The following is a 21356-nucleotide window of genomic DNA, read 5'->3' as shown; positions in this document are numbered from 1 at the left end:
TATTGGTCTTTGTTTAAACAAAAGAACACACATATATACCAGTTTCTCATTGTTTTCAGTAGAACTGTGTCCCCCGCAAAAAGATGTCAAATCCTAACCCCAAGTACTTGTGAAACTGATTTTATTTGAAAGTAGGATCTTTGCAGATGATCAAGTTAAGATGAGGTAATTAGGACAGGCCTCATTCAATATGACTGTTTCCTTGTAAAACGGGGAAATTTGAACACAGAGACCAAGGCACACAGGGAGAACACCAAGTGAAGATGAAGGCAGAGATCGAGGTGATGCTTCTACAAGCCAACAAAGACAAAAGAAGGAACATCAAATATTGTCAGCAACATGCCAGAAACTAGGGGAGAAGCCTGGAACATGTCCCTTCCTGACAGCACTCAGAAGGGACCAACCTGCTAACATCTTCCTTAAACTTTTGACCTCCAGAACCATGAGATATTAATCTTTGTTGTTTAAGCACCAGCCTGTGGTACTTTGTTACGGCAGCTCTAGCAAAGTAATATATTCACCCAAGTCACACAGTGTCTGTTAATGGAAGAGGGAAGCAGCTTATTGGCAATTCCCAGCATTGTTGCAACATCAATGTGCTCAGCTTCTAGTTCTGAGAAGGTGAGCAGAGTCTAGAGTGTATATTTCACCTGGCAGTCTAAACATACCTTATTATCTGGTCTTCAGTTGGAAATCCCAGGGACAGGAGAGCCTGGTGGGCTGCGATATATGGGGTTGCACAGAGTCAGACATGACTGAAGCGACTTAGCAGCAGCAGCAGCAGCAGTTGGAAAGGTAGAGAAATAAGGTGAAGATGAGTAAGCTTGCTGAAGTGTCCCCCAAAACATGGTGCTGATACAGAAGTCTTAATGTTCTTTTCCGACCTCAGCTTCAGACAGAGAAGTCTTGCGACCATGAGGGCAGGGATTTTTTTCTTTTTAGCCAAAGAATGCTTTTAGTATCCGCCCTTTCACTAGTTGCGTAAAGTGAGCTTAAGCAGCAGCAGCTGAACATTTGCTACAGGGCTATCCCCCTTTGGCCAGCCTTAGCCTGCAAAACATTATGGGGCTAGAAGGAGATTCATTGCTTCCCATTTACTCACCAAAGAGCAGACTTCTTCCAGCACTAGGTTTGATCCCTGGGTTGGGGAGATCCCCTGTAGAGGGGAACAGCTACCCACTCCAGTATTCTGGCCTGGAGAATTCCATGGACTGTATTCAGTTCAGTCGCTCAGTCATGTCCGACTCTTTGCGACCCTGTGGACTGCAGCACATCAGGCCTCCCTGTCCATCACCAACTCCCAGAGCTTATTCAAACTCATGTCCACTGAGTCGGTGATGCCATCCAAACATCTCATCCTCTGTCGTCCCCTTCTCCTTTCACCTTCAATCTTTCCCAGCATCAGGGTCTTTTCAAATGAGTCAGTTCTTCCCATCAGGTGGCCAAAGTATTGGAGCTTCAGCTTCAGCATCAGTGCTTCCAGGGAATATTCAGGACTGATTTCCTTTAGGATGGACTGGTTGGGTCTCCTTGCTGTTCAAGGGACTCTCAAGAGTCTTCTCCAATACCACAGTTCAAAAGCATCAGTTCTTCGGTGCTCAGCTTTCTTTATAGTCCAACTCTCACATTCATACATGACTATTGGAAAGACCATAGCTTTGACTAGATGGACCTTTGTTGGCAAAGTAATGTATAGTACATGGGGTCACAAAGAGTTGGATATGACTGAGCGACTTAGACTTCACTTTACTCCTCAACCCAGAGCAGACCCCTTCCAGCCCCTGTGGCTAATGTGCCCAACAGAGCCATCAGCTGTTGGCACTTATCTTGAATTAATCAATGGGGTATTGAAAAGCATCCATTAGGATGCACACATATATAAATTTGGGGTTACTAAACAATGTAGCTGAGGTTTCCCAAGTGACTTAGTGGTAAAGAATCTGCCTGCCAGTGCTGGAGACACAGAAGACATGGGTTCGTTTGCTGGGATGGGAAGATCCCCAGGAGGAGGAAATGGCAACCCACTCCAGTATTCTTGCCTGGAGAATCCCATCGACAGAGGACACTGGCAGGCTTACAGTCCATGGGGTCACAAAGAGTAGGACACTACTAAGCAACTGAGCATGCACTCATGAACAATATAGCTACTAGTAATCATCGTTAATCAGCTATCTGGTTTACACTAAGCATGTAGCTAAGCATTTCACACCATTGTTTTTGTTTTTATTTATTTATTTTTATTTTATTTTATTTATTTTTTTAAAATATATTATAGTGGTTTTTGCCATACATTGACATGAATCAGCCATGGATTTACATGTGTTCCCCTTCCCGATCGCCACTCCCACCTCCCTCTCCATTCAAGCACTTGTCTCATGCATCCAACCTGGGCTGGTGATCTGTTTCACCCTTGATAGTATACTTGTTTCGATGCTATTCTCTCCGAACATCCCACCCTCGCCTTCTGCCACAGAGTCTAAAAGTCTGTTCTGTATATCTGTGTCTCTTTTTCTGTTTTGCATATAGGGTTATCATTACCATCTTTTAAAATTCCATGTATATGTGTTAGTATACTGTATTGGTCTTTATCTTTCTGGCTTACTTCACTCTGTATAACGGGCTCCAGTTTCATCCAGTTACATCCAGTTACATGCCAGTTAGGATGGCTGCTATCCAAAAGTCTACAAGCAATAAATGCTGGAGAGGGTGTGGAGAAAAGGGAACCCTCTTACACTGTTGGTGGGAATGCAAACTAGTACAGCCACTATGGAAAACAGTGTGGAGATTCCTTAAAAAACTGGAAATAGAACTGCCATATGACCCAGCAATCCCACTCCTGGGCATACACACCTAGGAAACCAGATCTGAAAGAGACACATGCACCCCAATGTTCATCACAGCACTGTTTATAATAGCCAGGACATGGAAGCAACCTAGATGCCCATCAGCAGATGAATGGATAAGGAAGCTGTGGTACATATACACCATGGAATATTACTCAGCCGTTAAAAAGAATACATTTGAATCAGTTATTTATTTATTTATTTTTGGCCGCACTGGGTCTCCGTTGCCTGTGCTCAGGCTTCCTCTAGTTTTGGTGGGTGGGAGCTACTCTTCATTTCCATGGGAAGGCTTCTCACTGTGGTTGCTTCTTTTGCTGCAGAACACAGGTTCGAGGGCACGCAGACTTCACTAGCGTGCAGGCTCAGAAATTGTGGCACACAGGCTTAGTTACTCCATGGCATGTGGAATTTTCCTGAACCAGGGATTAAACCCACGTCCCCTGCACTGGCAGGCATATTCCTATCCACTCCACCAGGGAATTCCTTGGATGCATTATTTAGCAAACATTCACCCACAGTAATTAAGAGCCTATAGTGTAGAAACCACTGAACTGAGTGCAGAAGACAAAATAAGACAGATGCAGTCCCTGCCTATACCAGAAAGTATTTTTGCTTCCAAAATATTCACTACAACTTTCTTCCTCAATGTAAACTGTGCAAAATCTCACTCTCCCAGGCTTCCTTGCAGCTTCAAGTTTTAAGCAACCCAGTTATGGCCAAGCTCCAGAATGGAAAGTTAGCCTTCCCACTAAAATGAGTCAGATATGGCTAGCTTCATCCCTTTTCCTTTCTTCCAGCTTTGTTTTGGATGTGATGGCTGGAGCTGCAGCCACCATCTTGAACCCATGAAGTAAAGCCCAAGAGAGCCAAAGGGACATCATGATATTGTTAAGCCTCTGAAATATTACCAGTAGCCACTTCTTTTTAGATGAGGAAAGTAGATCTCTATTTGTTTAAGCCACTATTAGTCAGATTTCCTGTTAGTTCTTGCTGAATGCACTCTAAAATAAATTCAGTTGCTTTGATGACATTTGTAATCTACCTAACCAACTTATTTCACAATAATTATTTAATTGGCAGTCTGACAAGTGCTATAAAGGAGAATTATAGGGCACTGGGAGCATGTAACGGGTCTGTCCAATTTCAAAGTCTATACTCTCTGAGCTGGGTATAAGCCAGTTTCTGCCACTTAACTAGTTGCATAACTTTGAGCAAATTACTTAACCTGTCTAAGCCTCAATTACTTCTGTAATCTGTGAAATGGGGAATATAATACTATCTCTCATAATACTATTGTGAGGATTAAGTGATAAAATACATGTGAAGTAGTTTGTAAGTTCCTGGCATATAGTAAGCATAATTATTGTTATAAGTAAGCAGTATTATATTATGGTTTTATATTATGTATCACATATATGTTAATACTACATACTAGCATTCCTATACTAGGTAGAATTCTAAAATTCCCATTCTCTGGTATAGAAACTCTATATAACTCGCTCCCTTGAGGGTAGATAGAGCTTTTATATAATAGTATAGATTCTGGGCAGAAAACTATATTGACAAAGGTAGGGAATGGATAAGGAGTAAATTGAGTAAAATTTCTTATCGTATGCAGGAGTGATATACAATGTTGATTCCTTTTTGAGTTCAAAAATAAGATAAATATATTTTAAAGGGTATTAAAAATTTAAACATATCCTTGGGAGAATTAATAACAAGATATCTACATTCTAAATTACAAAAAAGTGGGCAAAAATTTATTTATATTTTCAAAAAACCCCCAAAACATTATGAAAAGCAGGAAAACATTAAAAATGATCATATCAAACAAGGTGATACAAGACCAAACATAACAGTTATTACAACAGATGTAAACATATTAAACACAGCTATTGAGAAGTTAAAAGTTCAAGATAGAGTTAAAATTTGAAATTCAAACTAAACCCTAGCACACAAAGTTAGCAGATCTGGAATTCTGTCTTTCTTCTCTTTGGCATTGATGCTTATGCATTATCTGCTACATAATGCTGTTTATCTAAATATGCTAATGAATTAAATTCTTTACATTTCAGATTTAAGTTCATTTTACCTATATGTGTAAACAATATGTTCTAATTAAATAGTGTAATATTTCTTTTATTGTTGAGAGAGTAAATGGGTTTCCTAAAAACAGATCCGTTGTGTATACAATACACAAAAACAAAAAATTTTTTAAATACAAAGATTATTTTTAAGTACTTGAATTTGATGAGATATTGCTCCTGTTATTATATCACCTAGTATGGTGAAAGGAAGGTTATCAAGGTAAGACTGCCCTAATCAGGCAAGTTCTTTTTTTTAATTTGTTGGTTTTTTTTTTTTCTTTTGGCCATGTGGCATGCAGGATCTTAGTTCCCTGACCAGGCACTGAACCCACCCCACCTTTCATTGGAAGCATAGAGTCTTAACCACTCACTGGAGCACCAGGCAAGTCCCTGGCAAGTTCTTCAAAAGCAATTTTCTCCAGATCGTAGGAATCTGAGAAAGAAGTTGGAGATGGGCTCCTGATGGCTTGAAAGGAACAACAACCATGCTGTGAACCACCTGTAGTGCCCGTGTGGCAGGGACCGGCAGACAGGCTCCAGGAACTCTGAGAGGACCTGCCCTAAAGCCAGCAAGAAAATAGGAACCTCAGTCTGCAGCAGTAAGGAAATGCATTCTGTTAACAACTCGGGAGCTTGAAAGGGGACCATGAGCCTTAGGTGAGATGGGAGCCCCAGCCAACACATTGATTTCAGCTCAGAGAGACCCTGAGCAGAGAACTCACCTAAGCATGACCTACAGATCTGTGAGATCATAAATTTCTCTTGTTTTATGGCACTGTTTATGGTAATTTGTTATACCGCTCTAAAAATGAATATTTTTATTATATTTTTGTGGAAAGATACATCGCACGATGTATTGCATCAGGGTGAAGTCCAAGATGCTTTATCAAAGAGATCCAAAAATACAGTGGGTTAGAAAATACCAGCATTTATTTCCCTCACACATGGAGGTCCTGAAGTGGGCCGTGCAGGTCCAGGCTGGCTTTCCTCTGCATATGCACTCAGGTGCTCATGTTTCTCCCATCTTATTACCCCTGCAACCACACTGCTCCCCAAAAGAGTCCTGATTTCAGCTGCATGGTCAAAGATGGGTCCTGGGTAGACTGGGAAGAGTAAGAGGGGTCAGGTCCAGAACACCAACTTCAATTTAAGTGAATGAGGCAAGAGTCGTACTCAGCACCTCCACTCACATTCCATCTTGGAGAACGGAGTCCTATGGCCACAAATGCATAATCGACAAATTGGCAAATTTGGCCTCTGGTCTCAAAGGAGAGAGGGCAATGCAGTCTTGGGGTGGGATAGGGAAATGCCGAGGAGAGGAGTATGGATCTGTGTTAACAATGAGCAGTTTGTACCAGGAATCTTATAAAATAATAATAATCCCTGTGCTATACCACCAGATTACTCTCCAGCCTTGCTTTCCTGTTGAGCGCTTTCCTTTGATCACTTCGGTGAGGGCCACATTTAATTGCAGCAGCGACAACTCACAATTTTGCTTTGCTGAGTCACTCATTCATGAGGCAATGTTGACCTCTGCCTGGAAGAACAGTTACATTAACATCAATTGAACTGCTCACTGCTAATTATTGCAATTCATAATCAAGTGTACTCTTCTTAGTGTTTTGTGAACAGATACAAATATGTTCTAGTCGATGGTTTTATCCACCTACCCATCCTCACCTGTGACCTGGCAGGAAGAAGGGGAATGAGGGAAAAGCAGGAGGCGGAGCCCTCCCTACACACAGCCCGCCATTTCCCTGCCCTTCATCTGGCTCCCCCTTTGGAGGATTTTAGGAAAAGTCACTATACAGGATATGCGCCATTTTCCAGTACTAGTGAGCTAAGAGAGCTGTATAATGCTGGGCTTCATTGTATTTGTGGCAAGAAAAGCCATAAAGGAAGCTTCAGGTTTTGTTTTTTGTTTTCGTTTCTTTGAGGATTTGGTTGATTAAACTACTCTACCCCAGACTTCCCTGGTGGTTCAGTCGTTAAGAATCCTCCTGCCAATGCAGGGGACATGGGTTCGACCCCTGGTCGAGAAGATTCCACATGCCTTGGAGCAGATAAGCCTGTGTGCCACAGCAAAGAGAAACCACTGCAATGAGAAGCCCGCGCGTGGCAATGGAGAGGAGCGCTCGCTCGCGGCGACTAGAGAAAACCCGTGTGCAGCAATGAAGCTAAAAATAAAACTAAAAAAAGGAGAAACGCTGTGCCCCTTTGCTGAGACTCCCCCAGGGACTTGCAGAGGGGTGTTTTACAAAGATATGGAGAGAATAAATCTCATTATTTATTAATGAGAGTAGAATGGAGAGTCATTCAATAAATGTGAGTGATGGCAATCATAGTATATACCTGCAAAGTTACCCATTTTAAGGGAAAAAAGGGACACTTCTTGCAAATTTTCAGAGTTCCTGTCACAGAATCTTATTGATTGCTTATTTCCTTTTGTCTAAAGGTAGAGCCCAGTGTCAAGGATATTTTTCAAAATATCATGTATTTTGCCAACTGTATATAACTTCTGTTATTTCATCCACAGGACTTGTTTCTAATGCTCTTTTCCCTGGGCTGTACGTTGATGATACCACCAGGCCTTGAGAAAAAGTCAGTCTTAGACAGAATTGCTATCAAGCAGCAAAAGTTCTCAGATTCTAAAAGCATCTTTTATGAAGGAACTCAAAGCATCTTTCCAATTTATAAGCCCCTTTTCTTGTTCTGTTCTACACTCCCACAGCAAACAAGACACTTTGTTATTAGCAATATTTAGTTAATGTTTTCCTCCCAAGAATTTTTCTTGCTTTCTTTCTTTTTGTTGCACTACATGGCTTATGGCATCTTACTTCCCCAACCAGGATAGATAGAACCTGGGCTCTCGGGAGTGAGACTGTAAAGTCCCACCACTGGACTGCCAGGGAATTCCCCAAAGAGCATTTATTAAGTAGCAGAATTCATTTTATTTCCAGTCAACCCATCTCAACCAATGGTTCAGTTCTCCATATGCTAAATTCAATCTCTGCAGAGGCAGAAAGCTGGTCTTTGTAACTCCCGGCTAGTCTTGTGTAAGAAGGGAGATCATGAGCCTCTGGGAATGGCTCAAAGTACAGTTAATATACTCACCACACAACCTAGGAAGGATGGGATCTAAGGCAGGATAAGGAAGAACTAAGGAATGTGACTCTCCGATTGCTGTCTCTTTCCAAACATTTCTTAATTCCAAGGACAAAGGATGGACCTGTGCTTTATTAAAATAATAGGCAATCATTCAGGTGCAGAGCATGACTGCCAGCTATGTTAACTCTCTATTTAATCAGGTACACACAAAGAAGAAATAACTTTCTTCTCTAAATTTCTCAAAACACAAGTTCTAGGTACCGATACAGAAGGAGTACTCATTCCCGTTATGGTTTGAGGTTTTTTTTCCCCTAGACCTCGGATGAGCTGTTGAGGTAGGTCTAATTAAGCATTAAAAAAACTAGCAATATTTTGAATCTGTTTGGCCATCTGTAAATTTTACAGCATTTCAAATCTTTTATCTCAGATGTTCCTTGTGGGAATTTCATATCTTTTATCTCAGATATTCCTCACAGCAGTTCTTGGGATTAATAAGAGTTCTATCATTGGGCATTTGCTGTGTGCTAAATGTATACATGCTCACTCACTGATTAGGTTCTGTTCTTAGCTCCATTTTACAGATGAGGCTTACAGAGGCTGAGATTCCCGGGTTCACATAGTGATACATGACAGAAGCAGCAAGGAGAATCAAGGCTCACCACACTTCATTGGCTCCACGGCCTTTATATAAATGACCAGTTATAAGTAGCATTGAATCTAAGACCTGTTTGTCCTTTTTCCTTTTTTATCTCGGCATTCTGCTGGTGTGGTGGCCTCTGGTACTTTAGGCTCCAGATAATATTCCCGCTTGGATTAGCTGTGGCTGTGGTTTCCTCCACAGTGGTTACTCAGGAATCAACCTTTCCTCTCAGGTCAAGCTCAGTATTTGAAAACTTTAATTTCCTTCAAGTTGACATTTTACCATTTCATAGTCTCAAGCCTCCTGCAGCTTGTAAAGTAGCGATTTAAGACATCCACTCCCTACAGCTCAGAGAACAATTCATTTCAATCTTGGGACATTGCCCAGAATTCAAGAAAACTAGATGATCCTTTCAGGCTGGTTTTTCATTTCCCTTCTTGTCAAAATCTCTGTCTACAGACACAAACTACTAGGTAAGAGGTGGGGAAAAACAGTGTTCTAGATAAGAGTCTTTCCTTGGTATTTTGTGTTGGGAAAACAAAAAGTCCAGATAATTGATGAGTTTATTTATTCATCTGGATATTGGGGATCATGTATACATTGGAAAGTATATTCTGTAAGGATTTATTACCATTTAAAGAATGGTAGTATGAACCCACCCAATTTAATCATAATAAAATCTGTTCAATGGATCTAAAATCAGTCCAGTGAGTCTAGGAAAAAGAAAAGTTCTAATTGTTCCAGAGAATGACTTAAAAAAATAAATGTTAGGGAAGGATCTATAACGGCCTTTTGGTAAACAAAAAATATAAAGTGGAGAGAACAAATACAGTAGAAATGTCACCAGTGACTTAGCTTGAAATGAACAAAATTATAGCATTCTCCTAAGGACTCATTCTTGATAGGATAGCTATTGATCAAAAACAGTCTTGAAAAAGTGATAAAGAGACTCCGAGGTTGAACATTTATTTTCCCTGTTCCTTAAAGTCTCCATATTTACTATTGGTCACTTTTTAAACAGTCAGCCAAAATTTAGAGTTATCAGCAGCTAACCTCAGAAGACATTTAAAATTAAATTCAATGACAAAATTCCATTAATATATTAAACATCAGTCAGGTGATTCTTTTAAAAAATAAGTATAAAAACCCATTGCTCCAAGTCAATAACAACACTAGAGATTGTTCTAACGAAAAGTAAGGCTATTTATAAGTGTCAGAGTTAAACATTATTTGCAAATTATAATTTTTTTAACATGTCATAAATTTATTAGCAAAGGTGCTGGCCATCTTCAACATACTTAGTAGAGATGTCATGGAAAGAATAAAGGAGCTAGCATACAGTGACCCAGAGCTATATACTGAGGAATAATATTAAAAAGCATAAAAACCTTTATATAGATAAGCAAAAATTTTGCAGTATATCAACTGCACACCATAGCAGTCGATAGATATCCACACACCACTGCCCACCCAGAGCAGAGCCATCCCTCAACCTGGGCTTCTCACTTAAGGATTACAGTGTGTGAGGGAAATAAACTCTTCATATGTTACAACATTACATCATTCGTTAATCCTCCATAATTCTGGATCTCCTTGAAAAAGCGTCTTGGACTTTACTTGACACGGTGCTCCAGCTAATTGCTTTAGAATGACACCCTTGCCCCAGCCCAAAGGAATTCATTTTTTTAAATATATGTATCACTTAGGCTACTTGCTTCTTGGAAATCCAATGCATTGGCAATGTTGAGAATTAGAGACTAGCTAGAAAAACAAAAAGTCCTTTGGACAAGATCGCAATGAGCAAGAAACTCCCTTCCAGCTCTCTTACTTCTGTGATGATGGGATGGGCGACTACTGGGAAGAGTCTGGGCAAGGTACTGTAATATTTTGACTCATAAACTTTTCACAAAACCAACTCTCTCCCAGTCAAGTTTGGACAGGTCAAGTGCCTGACTTTCTTGGTGTGGGGAGGCCACGTGCTAATAAAGCCTCCCAAGATTCTGTTACAAGATTCTCTTGTATCTTGTTTCCATTTATCCCAGAACCCCCAGTGGCCAAAAAAAAAAAAAAGCTTTTATAAAAGGAATAAAAGGAAGAGTGGGGTTCTCAGAGACTTTAATAGTATATTTTATGGCCCATTTTAAATTTCATTTTCATAACAACCCTTCACGTTAGATAATACCCTGTTCATTTTACAGACAGTAATGCACTGCCAAAGGACAGGAAGCTTGCCAGAAGCCAGTGAGGTGGGAAAAGATAAAGCAGGATTTAACACAGGTGAGTCTGCCTCTAGAGTCCTAAGCTTTCCCATCGACTCTTCCCTCCGTGCCAGGTCACCTCTCTTCCACGGCCCCCTAAGTACGTGCATGGGTGCTAAGTCGCTTCAGGTGACCTCTGTAAGGGCTTGGCATTTAACAAAGGGTTGCATGGGATACAGAGACAAGAACTGCACCAAGTGGCTAGAACAGAGATGCTTGTTGGAGGACTCTTCCCCGTACCCAGTCAGTTCAATCAACTGGGAGGTAGAGAGTACAACAGAAAAAGGGGAGATCTTGAACTTAGATTGTAGAGTTCAGAGCAGGGTTTGGATTCCATCGCCACCATCGCTGAATGGTGTCTACTGCCTGGAATTAGCGTGGTTACATGTGACGCCATATGCCTAAGAGACTCATAATCATTGCACCACAGCCTCTCTGCTATCCACTGCGTCTCCTCCTCTCTCCTGGCCAAGTTTTGTATGTTCCTGACCCTGGAGCTCCTTCTGCACATCAGAGTATACACCAGGGGGCTCTGAGCCCTCTTCCTCAGTCCTGCCAGGCCTGAGAAGTCTTGTGGTGGCATCTTATTCCCAACGTACCTAGCTTTCATTCTCATCTTTAGCAGGATTAGAACTAAACTTGTCATGGTTTGAACTTCTTGATGTGGACGGTGGACTGCCCAGAACCTCCAGCTCCTTTGTTCTCAATGTCCTCTGAGCCTAGCTCCTTCAGCAGCAGCTTACTCACCCCTCCCAGTGCCAGCCCAGAACTGCCAGCACGCCCTGTGGCTGCGGTTCCTCAGGCCATTTCCGAGGTCCCGGGAACATTGGCTGAGCTGCACCTGGCATTGAAGGGGATTTGTGCTCACTTGGATCTGCACAGATTGCCTTCAGCCTGAAACTCCACACCCCTCTCCAGAGTGGTGAGGACAAAGCAGTTCATTTTAGTTCAGTCGCTCAGTCGTGTCCGACTCTATGCGACCTCTTGAACCAAGGCCTCCCTGTCCATCACCAACTCCCGGAGTTTACTCAAACTCATATCCATTGAGTCGGTGATGCCATCTAACCGTCTCATCCTCTGTCATTCCCTTCTCCTCCTGCCCTCAATCCTTCCCAGCATCAGGGTCTTTTCAAATGAGTCAGCTGTTCTCATCAGGTAGCCAAAGTATTGGAGTTTCAGTTTCAGCATCAGTCCTTCTAATGAATATTTGGGACTGATTTCCTTTAGGATTGACTGGTTGGATCTCCTTGCAGTCCAAGGGACTCTCAAGAGTCTTGTCCAACACCACAGTTCAAAAGCATCAGTTCTTCAGTGCTCAGCTTTCTTTATAGTCCAACTCTCACATCCATACATGACCACTGGAAAAACCATAGCCTTGACTAGATGGACCTTTGTTGACAATGTAATATCTTTGCTTTTCAATATGCTATCTAGGTTGGTCATAACTTCCCTTCCAAGGAGTAAGCGTCTTTTAATTTCATGGATGCAATCACCATCTGCAGTGATTTTGGAGCCCAGAAAAATAAAGTCTGCCACTGTTTCCACTGTTTCCCCATCTATTTATCATGAAGTGATGGGACCGGATGTCATGATTTTTGTTTTCTGAATGTTGAGCTTTAAGCCAACTTTTTCACTCTCCTCTTTCACCTTCATTAAGAGGCTCTTTAGTTCTTCTTCACTTTCTGCCATAAGGGTGGTGTCATCTGCATATCTGAGGTTATTGATATTTCTCCCGGCAATCTTGATTCCAGCCTGTGCTTCCTCCAGCCCAGCATTTCTCATGATGTACTCTGCATATAAGTTAAATAAGCAGGATGACAGTATACAGCCTTGATGTACCCCTTTTCCTATCTGGAACCAGTCTGTTGGCCCATGTCCAGTTCTAACTGTTGCTTCCTGACCTGCATACAGGTTTCTCAAAAGGCAGGTCAGGTGGTCTGGTATGCCCATCTCTTTCAGAATTTTCCACAGTTTATTGTGATCCACACAGTCAAAGGCTTTGGCATAGTCAATAAAGCAGAAATACATGTTTTTCTGGAACTCTCTTGCTTTTTCGATGATCCATCAGATGTTGGCAATTTGATCTCTGGTTCCTCTGCCTTTTCTAAAACCAGTTTGAACATCTGCAAGTTCACGGTTCACATATTGCTGAAGCCTGGCTTGGAGAATTTTGAGCATTACTTTACTACTGTGTGAGATGAGTGCAATCGTGCGGTAGTTTGAGCATTCTTTGGCACTGCCTTTCTTTGGGATTGGAATGAAAACTGACCTTTTCCAGTCCTGTGGCCACTGCTGAGTTTTCCAAATTTGCTGGCACATTGAGTGCAGCACTTTCACAGCAGAGATTCTCCAAAACCAGGAGATAAACCCGCCCCTTTCCTGGTGAACAGCTTTCTTCCCACCTCCTGTCATTCAGTGTCTACATCTCAAAAGACAACATCATATTTTCTGATGCTTTCTGGGAAGAAAGAGAGAAGAAAGTGGGCTGAGAGTATCCCTCCACTCCTACAGAATAGATTCCATTTTGATAAGGTATAATTTCTAGAACAAGCTTCTCTCTTGACAGTAGAGCTCTTTTTGCATCTGCAGAGAAATGTATTAGTTACTGAATCTTTCACCACTTTGTATTATGATACATTTTCAACATATTCAAAAGTGTATAGAATAGTATAATGAGCAACCATGTAGCCATCACCAGCTTCAATAATTGTCAATTCATGGCCAGTCTTCTTTCATTTATATCCCATTCCACATCTCCCATCCCCTAGATTGTTTTATACAAATTCAGTTCAAGTTAAATCACTTTATCCTTGAATATTTTATTTATTTATTTATTTTTAATCTCACATTCAGTTCTTTAATGTGCATTTAACTTTGGTAAAATATATGCCTTTGTATTCCTAGTATTTGAAGTGATTTTTAAAATTTTATTTATTTAATTGGTGGAAGATTAAACCAGTCATAATTATATATATAATACATATCTATATATAATTACTATATTATATATATAATACATATCTATATATAATTACTATATTATATAATATGGTAATGTTATATGTAATGTTATATATAATATAGCATGTTTATTATATGATTAATTATGTATATAATATTATATATTTATTACATAATATAATGTATATTTATTACACAATATATGTTTATTACATAATTATATACATCATTTTATATCCCATAATATATATATCCCTTCCCTCCTGAGCTTCCCTCCCCGTCCCCCATCCCAACCCTCTAGGTCATCATTGTGTTATTTACCAACTTGTGTTATTTACCTCCTTGTGTTATTTACCAACTTCCTAACAACTGTCTATTTTGCACGTGACAGTGTATATTGTCAATGTTACTTTCTCAATTTGTCCCACCTTCACTTTGCTCTGCTGTGCCCACAAGTCCATTCTCTACTATTAATAGGTTCATCAGTACCATTTTTCTAGAGTCCATATATATGTGCTAATATATAACGTTTGTTTTTCTCTTTCTGACTTCCTTTATATAAGAGGCTCTAATTTCATCCACCTCATTATAACTGACTCAAATTCTGAGTCAGCTGGCTGAGTAATATTCCATTATATAAATGTACCACGACTGCTTTGGCAATTCATTTGTTGATGGACATCTAGGCTGCTTCCATGTCCTGGCTATTGTACATAGTGCTGCGATGAACACCGCGGCACATGGTCTTTTAGAATTGTGGTTTTCTCAGAGTATACGCCCAGTAGTGGGATTGTTGGGCCATATGGTAGATTTATTCCCAGTTTTTAAAGGAATCTCCATACTGTTTTCCATAACAGATGTATCATTTTTACATTCCCACCAACAGTGCAGGAAGGTTCCCTTTCCTACACATCCTCTGCAGCATTTATTGTTTGTAGATTTTTTGATGATGGCCATTCTGACTGGTGTGAGGTTAGGTTTTGATTTGCATTTCTCTAATAATGAGCAACATTGGGTAACTTTTCATGTGTTTATTGGCTATCTGTATGTCTTCTTTGGAGAAATGTCTGTTTAGGCCCTATGCCCATTTTTTCATGAATATTTTTGATCTTTTAAAGATATGGATTCTTTCTTTAAGAAGTAATTACATTTATTAAACCTAGAAATTAATCATAATTCCCTAATATTATCAAATTCCTAGACTTCAGATTTCTTTGATTATTTGGCCTAAGAGATCATTTGTTTACAATGCTTTGTTCAAATCATGAGCCAATATTGCACATATATTATTGCATTAATGTATACAGGAGCACATGTTACACATTAATATGTCTCTCTAAAGTTCCTTGGAATATACATATATCTTTTCCTTTTTTTCCTTGCAGTTTGTTGAAGAAAGATATTTTGCCCTGTAGAATTTCCCACATTCTGGATTTTGCTAACTGCCTTCCTGCAATATCCTCTGTCTCCTGTTTTCTCTATAAAATTGACAGATCTAGAAGCCTTGATAAGAATCTCATTCAATTTTTTATGAGTATTTTACAGTTAGTGTTGTATAAGTTTTTGCGTTACACGAGGAGGCACAGAGTATATAATTGATTCCCTTTCGTATTGTTAAACTGGATCAGTGAGTTCTATTATAATCAGCTTAAGAAATTTTTTATGTAAACTTCTCCATTAGTTTTCCACCTGTGGGTTTAGATGTATACAGGAGCAATTGATGATCATTGCCTAGATTCTTTATTTCATTAAGGATCACAAACTGGTGATATTTAAATCCTAGTCTCCCTTCTGCATTTATTAACTGCAATTCATTAAAACAAACAAATGAACTTGACTTCATCAACTCTTTGGTTTCTGAGAGCTAACCATGGTCCTTTTAGTAAAAGGATGCTAACAGCATGATAAATGCTTGATTCTGTCTCTCCTCCTTTTAGTTACCAGTTTACAAAGATGACTAATGAGTATTTTTAAGTATCATTATAAACTTGGGCATCTTAACACATTTAATACATTTATATATAGATAACATTCTTTAGACTCTAAATATGGGTATGCAATTATAGACAATGGAAAGGCAAGGGCTATATGCTAATCTAAATTGGGAAATTATGAAGGTATTAATAGACAAAGGACAGAAATTTAATCAAGTTACAAAAAGCGATCAACTGTAAAAAAAATCCTAAAAGATTTTTCTCCAGCAAATAAGGAGACAGGGAGGATGGAAAGTTCAGGAGTGATGGGGAGACTAAGGAGCGGGCAGAGCCAGTGAGTTAGCGCTGGGGGTGGGGTTGTAGTGAGAACTGGACTTTGAACGAAAGAAGTAGAGCTGGGAGCCTGTGAGAAAGGTTTGAGTAAACCTGGGATCAAAGGGAGGAATGTGAGGAGGAAACCCAGCCGGGAAGCTTGAGCAACAGCTTTTGAACGGGAGTCAGTCAGGAGTTGGACTACAACAGCCTGACATAAGCCGAAGCAGGGGTGCATCTGCACATTGGCTACGCACATAGGAGCCGCGGTGTGCTCACTTATGCTGCTGTGAAGCCTTGCTGAGCACATGTTACACCTCAGACGTAATAACAGGGGGACGGGAGCACAAGCAGAGGAAAGGAAGAAAGGAAGAAGACCTAGGTTCAATAACAGAATTTTCACAGCAGAAATCTTTCTACTGTTCCCTTTTCTCATACAACAACCCAAAGACACTAGGAAAATTCTATAGAGCAGTGGTCCCCAAACTTTTCGGCGCTAGGGCCCGGTTTCGTGGAAGACAATTTTTGCATGGACTGGCCAGGGGGATGGTTTCGGGATGGTTCAAGCATGTTAGGTTTATTAGGCCTTTTATTTCCATTATTTTTACATCAGCTCCACCTCAGATCATCAGCAATTAAATCCCAGAGGTTGGGGACCCCTGCAAGGTTGTTGCAGATCTGTGTTATGTCCACAGAAAGCCATAGTTGACACAAATATTTTCATATTCTGCTTTAAGCTAGTATAAAAATGAATGTCACAACAAATTTGATAAAGATTTTTGCCATTAATTTTAAGGAAAGGTAAAATAAAATCTTCAGAGATTACAGTGTAGGAAAGACTCTTAAAGGTCATATAGTTGTAGTCCTAAATGAGAATAAGACAAAAGTCTCATTCCATTAGAAAATGTTGACCTTTTTTAGATGATCTAATTCAACAGAGGGCTAAGCTCTTGCCTCCTGGGCATGGATGAAATAGCAGCTTTATGAAAGTGTTTTAATAATAAAAAGTAACAAACAAAACAAATATAACTCACAATCAATGTACATTTTTATTACAAGAAATATTCTCACAGTTTTGAAATTGTAGGCTGCCTATTTGATTTCCCTTTTAGAATTAGTAGTTTCAAGCCACCTATAAAAGATCAACGTTGAGACTAGAATTTAGAATAAATATGGAAGTATTTTGAACTGAAATATGAAATCAAACATGTGGATTTGGGGGAAATTATATTTTACTGATAGTTTCCTTTTTATTGACCATAGCTTCATTAATCTACCCCTAACAAAAAAAGAGATATTTTATGTTTTTAAAAGATGGCTGTCTTTGGGCCTTATTTTATCCTTCCTTTTATTTAAATATAATATTAAGATCTCTGAAAAACAGAAAGATTACCAGGCAGTCTATTTTCACTTAAGATGTTGTGAACATTTCTAACATGTCTTATGACAGTATGGTCATGGACTTAACTTTAGCCTGTTTTTCCTTATTTTTAGCTGCTAAAGGAAGCACCCTTTCCAAAAATGCCTACAAAAAGTGACATTTAATAGTTAAAAGCATTACTTGACTTTTGAAAGTATGTGTGTTTATCTTATGTATGTGACCAACCATTACAGTATTATGGAGTATTATTTTGAGAATAGAAGTGAAGAATTCCATAACTATTCTCTAAAAAATTTGGTGTTACCCTCCTCTTCCCTACAATAGTTTTCAAATATAATTTTAATTATGCTGTGCAGACACTTATGAGCTTAAATGAACCAAATGCTGTCCTTACATTGAGTGTCAGAAGACTAAGCCACAAATATCCAATATTCTATTCAAACAGTAGTAAGAAATTCTGAATGCCTCATTGTTCTTATTTTAACAGAAATCACAATATATTTCACAGGGATATTAAAACCTCAAGCACCAATAATTTTAAAGTAGTTTTCCCATCTAAATCAGATATGATTTATTTAGATATGAAATATCTTAAATCAGATTTGACATATCTAGAGAAGGTATTACAACAAAATAGTTACATGAATTCCATCAGCCAGGATTGAAAACATGTCTTATTGTAGTAAGGCTTCTTCTGAAGTCCTAAGTTACTCTGTACCCATTTCCCATCTCCCAACACTGTGTTTACCATAGGAGGTAGTATTCTTAGAAATTCTTTACTCTTGGAAGTGACTGTTACATTATTTGTCAAAGTCAAAATGGTATGGAAAAATTGACCTGACTTAGATAAGAATTATCGATTCCTTCAAACTGCCCACCCCTCTTTACTTTTGTAAAGGAAATATGTTTCTGCTGCCTACCTGACTGGTTTGGTCCAGTTGCACATAGGAACCCCAATAGGCTAAGAGCATCACCTCCTCCCAACTTGTCTATCTATGCTAGTTAGGTCTCTGTTCAGTAAGAAGGACTTAGCAAAATATATAGACAAAAATAGAGTAAGTTGTGTGTGTGTGTGTGTGTTGTGTTGTGTTCCAGGAAGATTACTTTAAACCAGAGATAAGTTTAGCAATTTTACAGAAAATAGCTGTATATTTCTCCGTGGATCACTGATAGTCTTATTTTTGACCTCTTACAGCACAACTCAAATAATGAAAAATTCAAGTTAGACTTGCCATTCATTCCAAAGTAAAACTGACTTTCAGATCCTTATCAGAACAAAAACTCAGTAAACAAACTTTTGAACCATGAAACAAATAACTCCCAGGCGGTACCTCCTAGAGTCAGGCAGTTCTAGCCTTCATTCTGGAATACAGAAAATGTTCCCATAGAAGCAAGCCTGTGTCAGCGTCTCAGTTCTATAATACCCTCTGCCTCTTCATTTTAGGAGTAGGGTGATGTTCCAGGTAAAGCCTGGAGAACCCCTCTCCCAATATTTGTCATTGTTTTAAGGTAGTCATAATCACTTTTAAATAGATACTGCATATCATCATGTAGCAGTGTTGGGTCTGAGGGATGTATAAGGAAGACGTGCAAAGGAAATATGTTTCTGCTGCCTACCTGACTGGTTTGGTCCAGTTGCACACAGGAACCCCAACAGGCTAAGAGCATCACCTTCTCCCAACTTGTCTATCCATGCTAGTTAGGTCTCTGTCCAGTAAGAAGGACTTAGCTGATACACAAAACATGGAAATGGGTCCACCCCTTTCAGTCTGAATTCACTGCACCAGTAGGACAGATCTGCATATGACCCATTGCAAAATGTAAATGGTGCTCTATCAGCTTACGGGCTTCCCTTGTGGCTCAGCTGCTAAAGAATCTGCCTGCAATGTGGGAGACCTGGGTTCTATCCCTGGGTTGGGAAGATCCCCTGGGGAAGGGACAGGCTCCACTCCAGTATTCTGGCCTGGAGAATTCCATAGACTGTATAGTCCTTGGGGTTGCGAGGAGTTGGACACAACTGAGCGACTTTCACTTTCACTATCAGCTTATACAACGAAGAAATTAAAATTAAGAAATGGAAAACTGAATAGGCTACTATTTCACAGCAACTTCTGCCTTGATTTCATTAGTTACATTAGTTGATCCCTACATATGATTGTTTTGAGGCTTTGGAAGACTAAGGACTATGTTGCATGATTGTTTTACATGTAATTTCATAATCATCTGTACCAAAACTGAGCTTTTAAATAAATAGTACAGAAATTCAAAGTTAGTCTTGTCTAACAAAGAGGTATATCATATAAAGGAAAAAAATAGGGATTATATTTATTTTGTATTCATAAAGCAACTGTCCCAGCACTGAATGCCCTGTAGACATATGGTTCCTTGATTATAACTTATTTGTTAAACTGTTCCTTGGTAGCTTTCTCTATAACTGCAATGTTTAAAACCTTTAAATCATGGAAGTAAATTCTAGTAGAATAGCATCTAATTAAAAAATTAGTAACAGCTAACTTATGGGGTACTTATTATATTCCCCAAAGTATAAGTACTATTACTAGCCCCATTTTACAGTAGAAAAACAGAGTCTCAATAAGATTGCTCAAGTTTACATAGATAGTATGTGATGGAACTGGGATTCTATTGCAGTTCGGTTGGATTCTATCCTGTTGACCATTGTGTTACTCTTTCTACCATATTTACCCATTTAATGTGAACTCGCTGCACTTAAAATTTCTATTTTTCATCTTTAAGTTTTTCCAATTAAAAAAAAAAAAGATGACCTGTTATAGGAAAGAATTTCAAATGGGACTGGTGCGAGGTAGCTATCGGTTGTCCTTGATTCCTTAAGTTTATCTGCCCACCCATGAGGGTTAATGTGTTTTCCATCTTTGTCACTGTCTGCACTTTGAAGGAGCCTGAGACTATAGACGCTTCTTACTCATCAGTGCCTTCAGAGTGGACCAAGGAAGAGCAGGTTGATGATTTTCCCCCTGATGTGGGTTCTGGCAAATACCAATGATTTTTATCTGATTAGAAGTCAAGTTCTCGGGGCTGGTGTACTGGGAAGACTCAGAGGGATGGGGTGGGGAGGGAGGTGGGAGGGGGGATCGGGATGGGGAACACATGTAAATCCATGGCTGATTCATGTCAATGTATGGCAAAAACCACTACAATATTGTAAAGTAATTAGCCTCCAACTAATAAAAATAAATGGGAAAAAAAAAGAAGTCAGGCAGTCTACTGATATTGCTATTAGAAATTGAATTCAACTCCAAAGGTGCAAAAAAAAACCCTCTAGAGCTGGGGGAAAAACACTTCTCAGGAAAGTTGTAATATTGTAATGGATATATTTTGTCCTTTTTGCTGCAGACTGGATATTTTATTTCAAGACCTGCTTGGAAACAGTCTCAGAATTGCGACGGGTGGGGTGAGTCTCTAGAGTGGCCCTTCCGCATTAGCTGACTCCCCGTCTCCTAGCTGGGCAGTGTCTTCCTGCCTGCTGTCCAGGGACCCTTTCCACCTTTTCACAGTAAGTCTGCCTTCCAAAAGACAACTCCCCGTCTGGTTCCTTCTGTCTCCCTAATCTCCGGGCAATTTCTACTTGCCAAGCTGCTTGCTAGTGGGTCAAAACGCAAAAAAAATCAATCTCTGATTATGTCACGATGTTATTAAGTTAATGTTTTACATACCTCAGGTATGTTTTAATATGACCTCACAGAGATCATGCCCTCTTGACCCAAATGTTCTCTTTCTAGGAGTGGGAAGTGCAATCTCAGTAAGAGAAGAAAGAAAAACACCACAGTGGTCTCAGAGTCTGTAGGATTAAACT

Source organism: Cervus canadensis, chromosome 25 (assembly GCF_019320065.1).
Source record: "Cervus canadensis isolate Bull #8, Minnesota chromosome 25, ASM1932006v1, whole genome shotgun sequence".
Classification (NCBI taxonomy): Eukaryota; Metazoa; Chordata; class Mammalia; order Artiodactyla; family Cervidae; genus Cervus; species Cervus canadensis.
Note: the sequence above shows the minus strand (reverse complement) of the source record.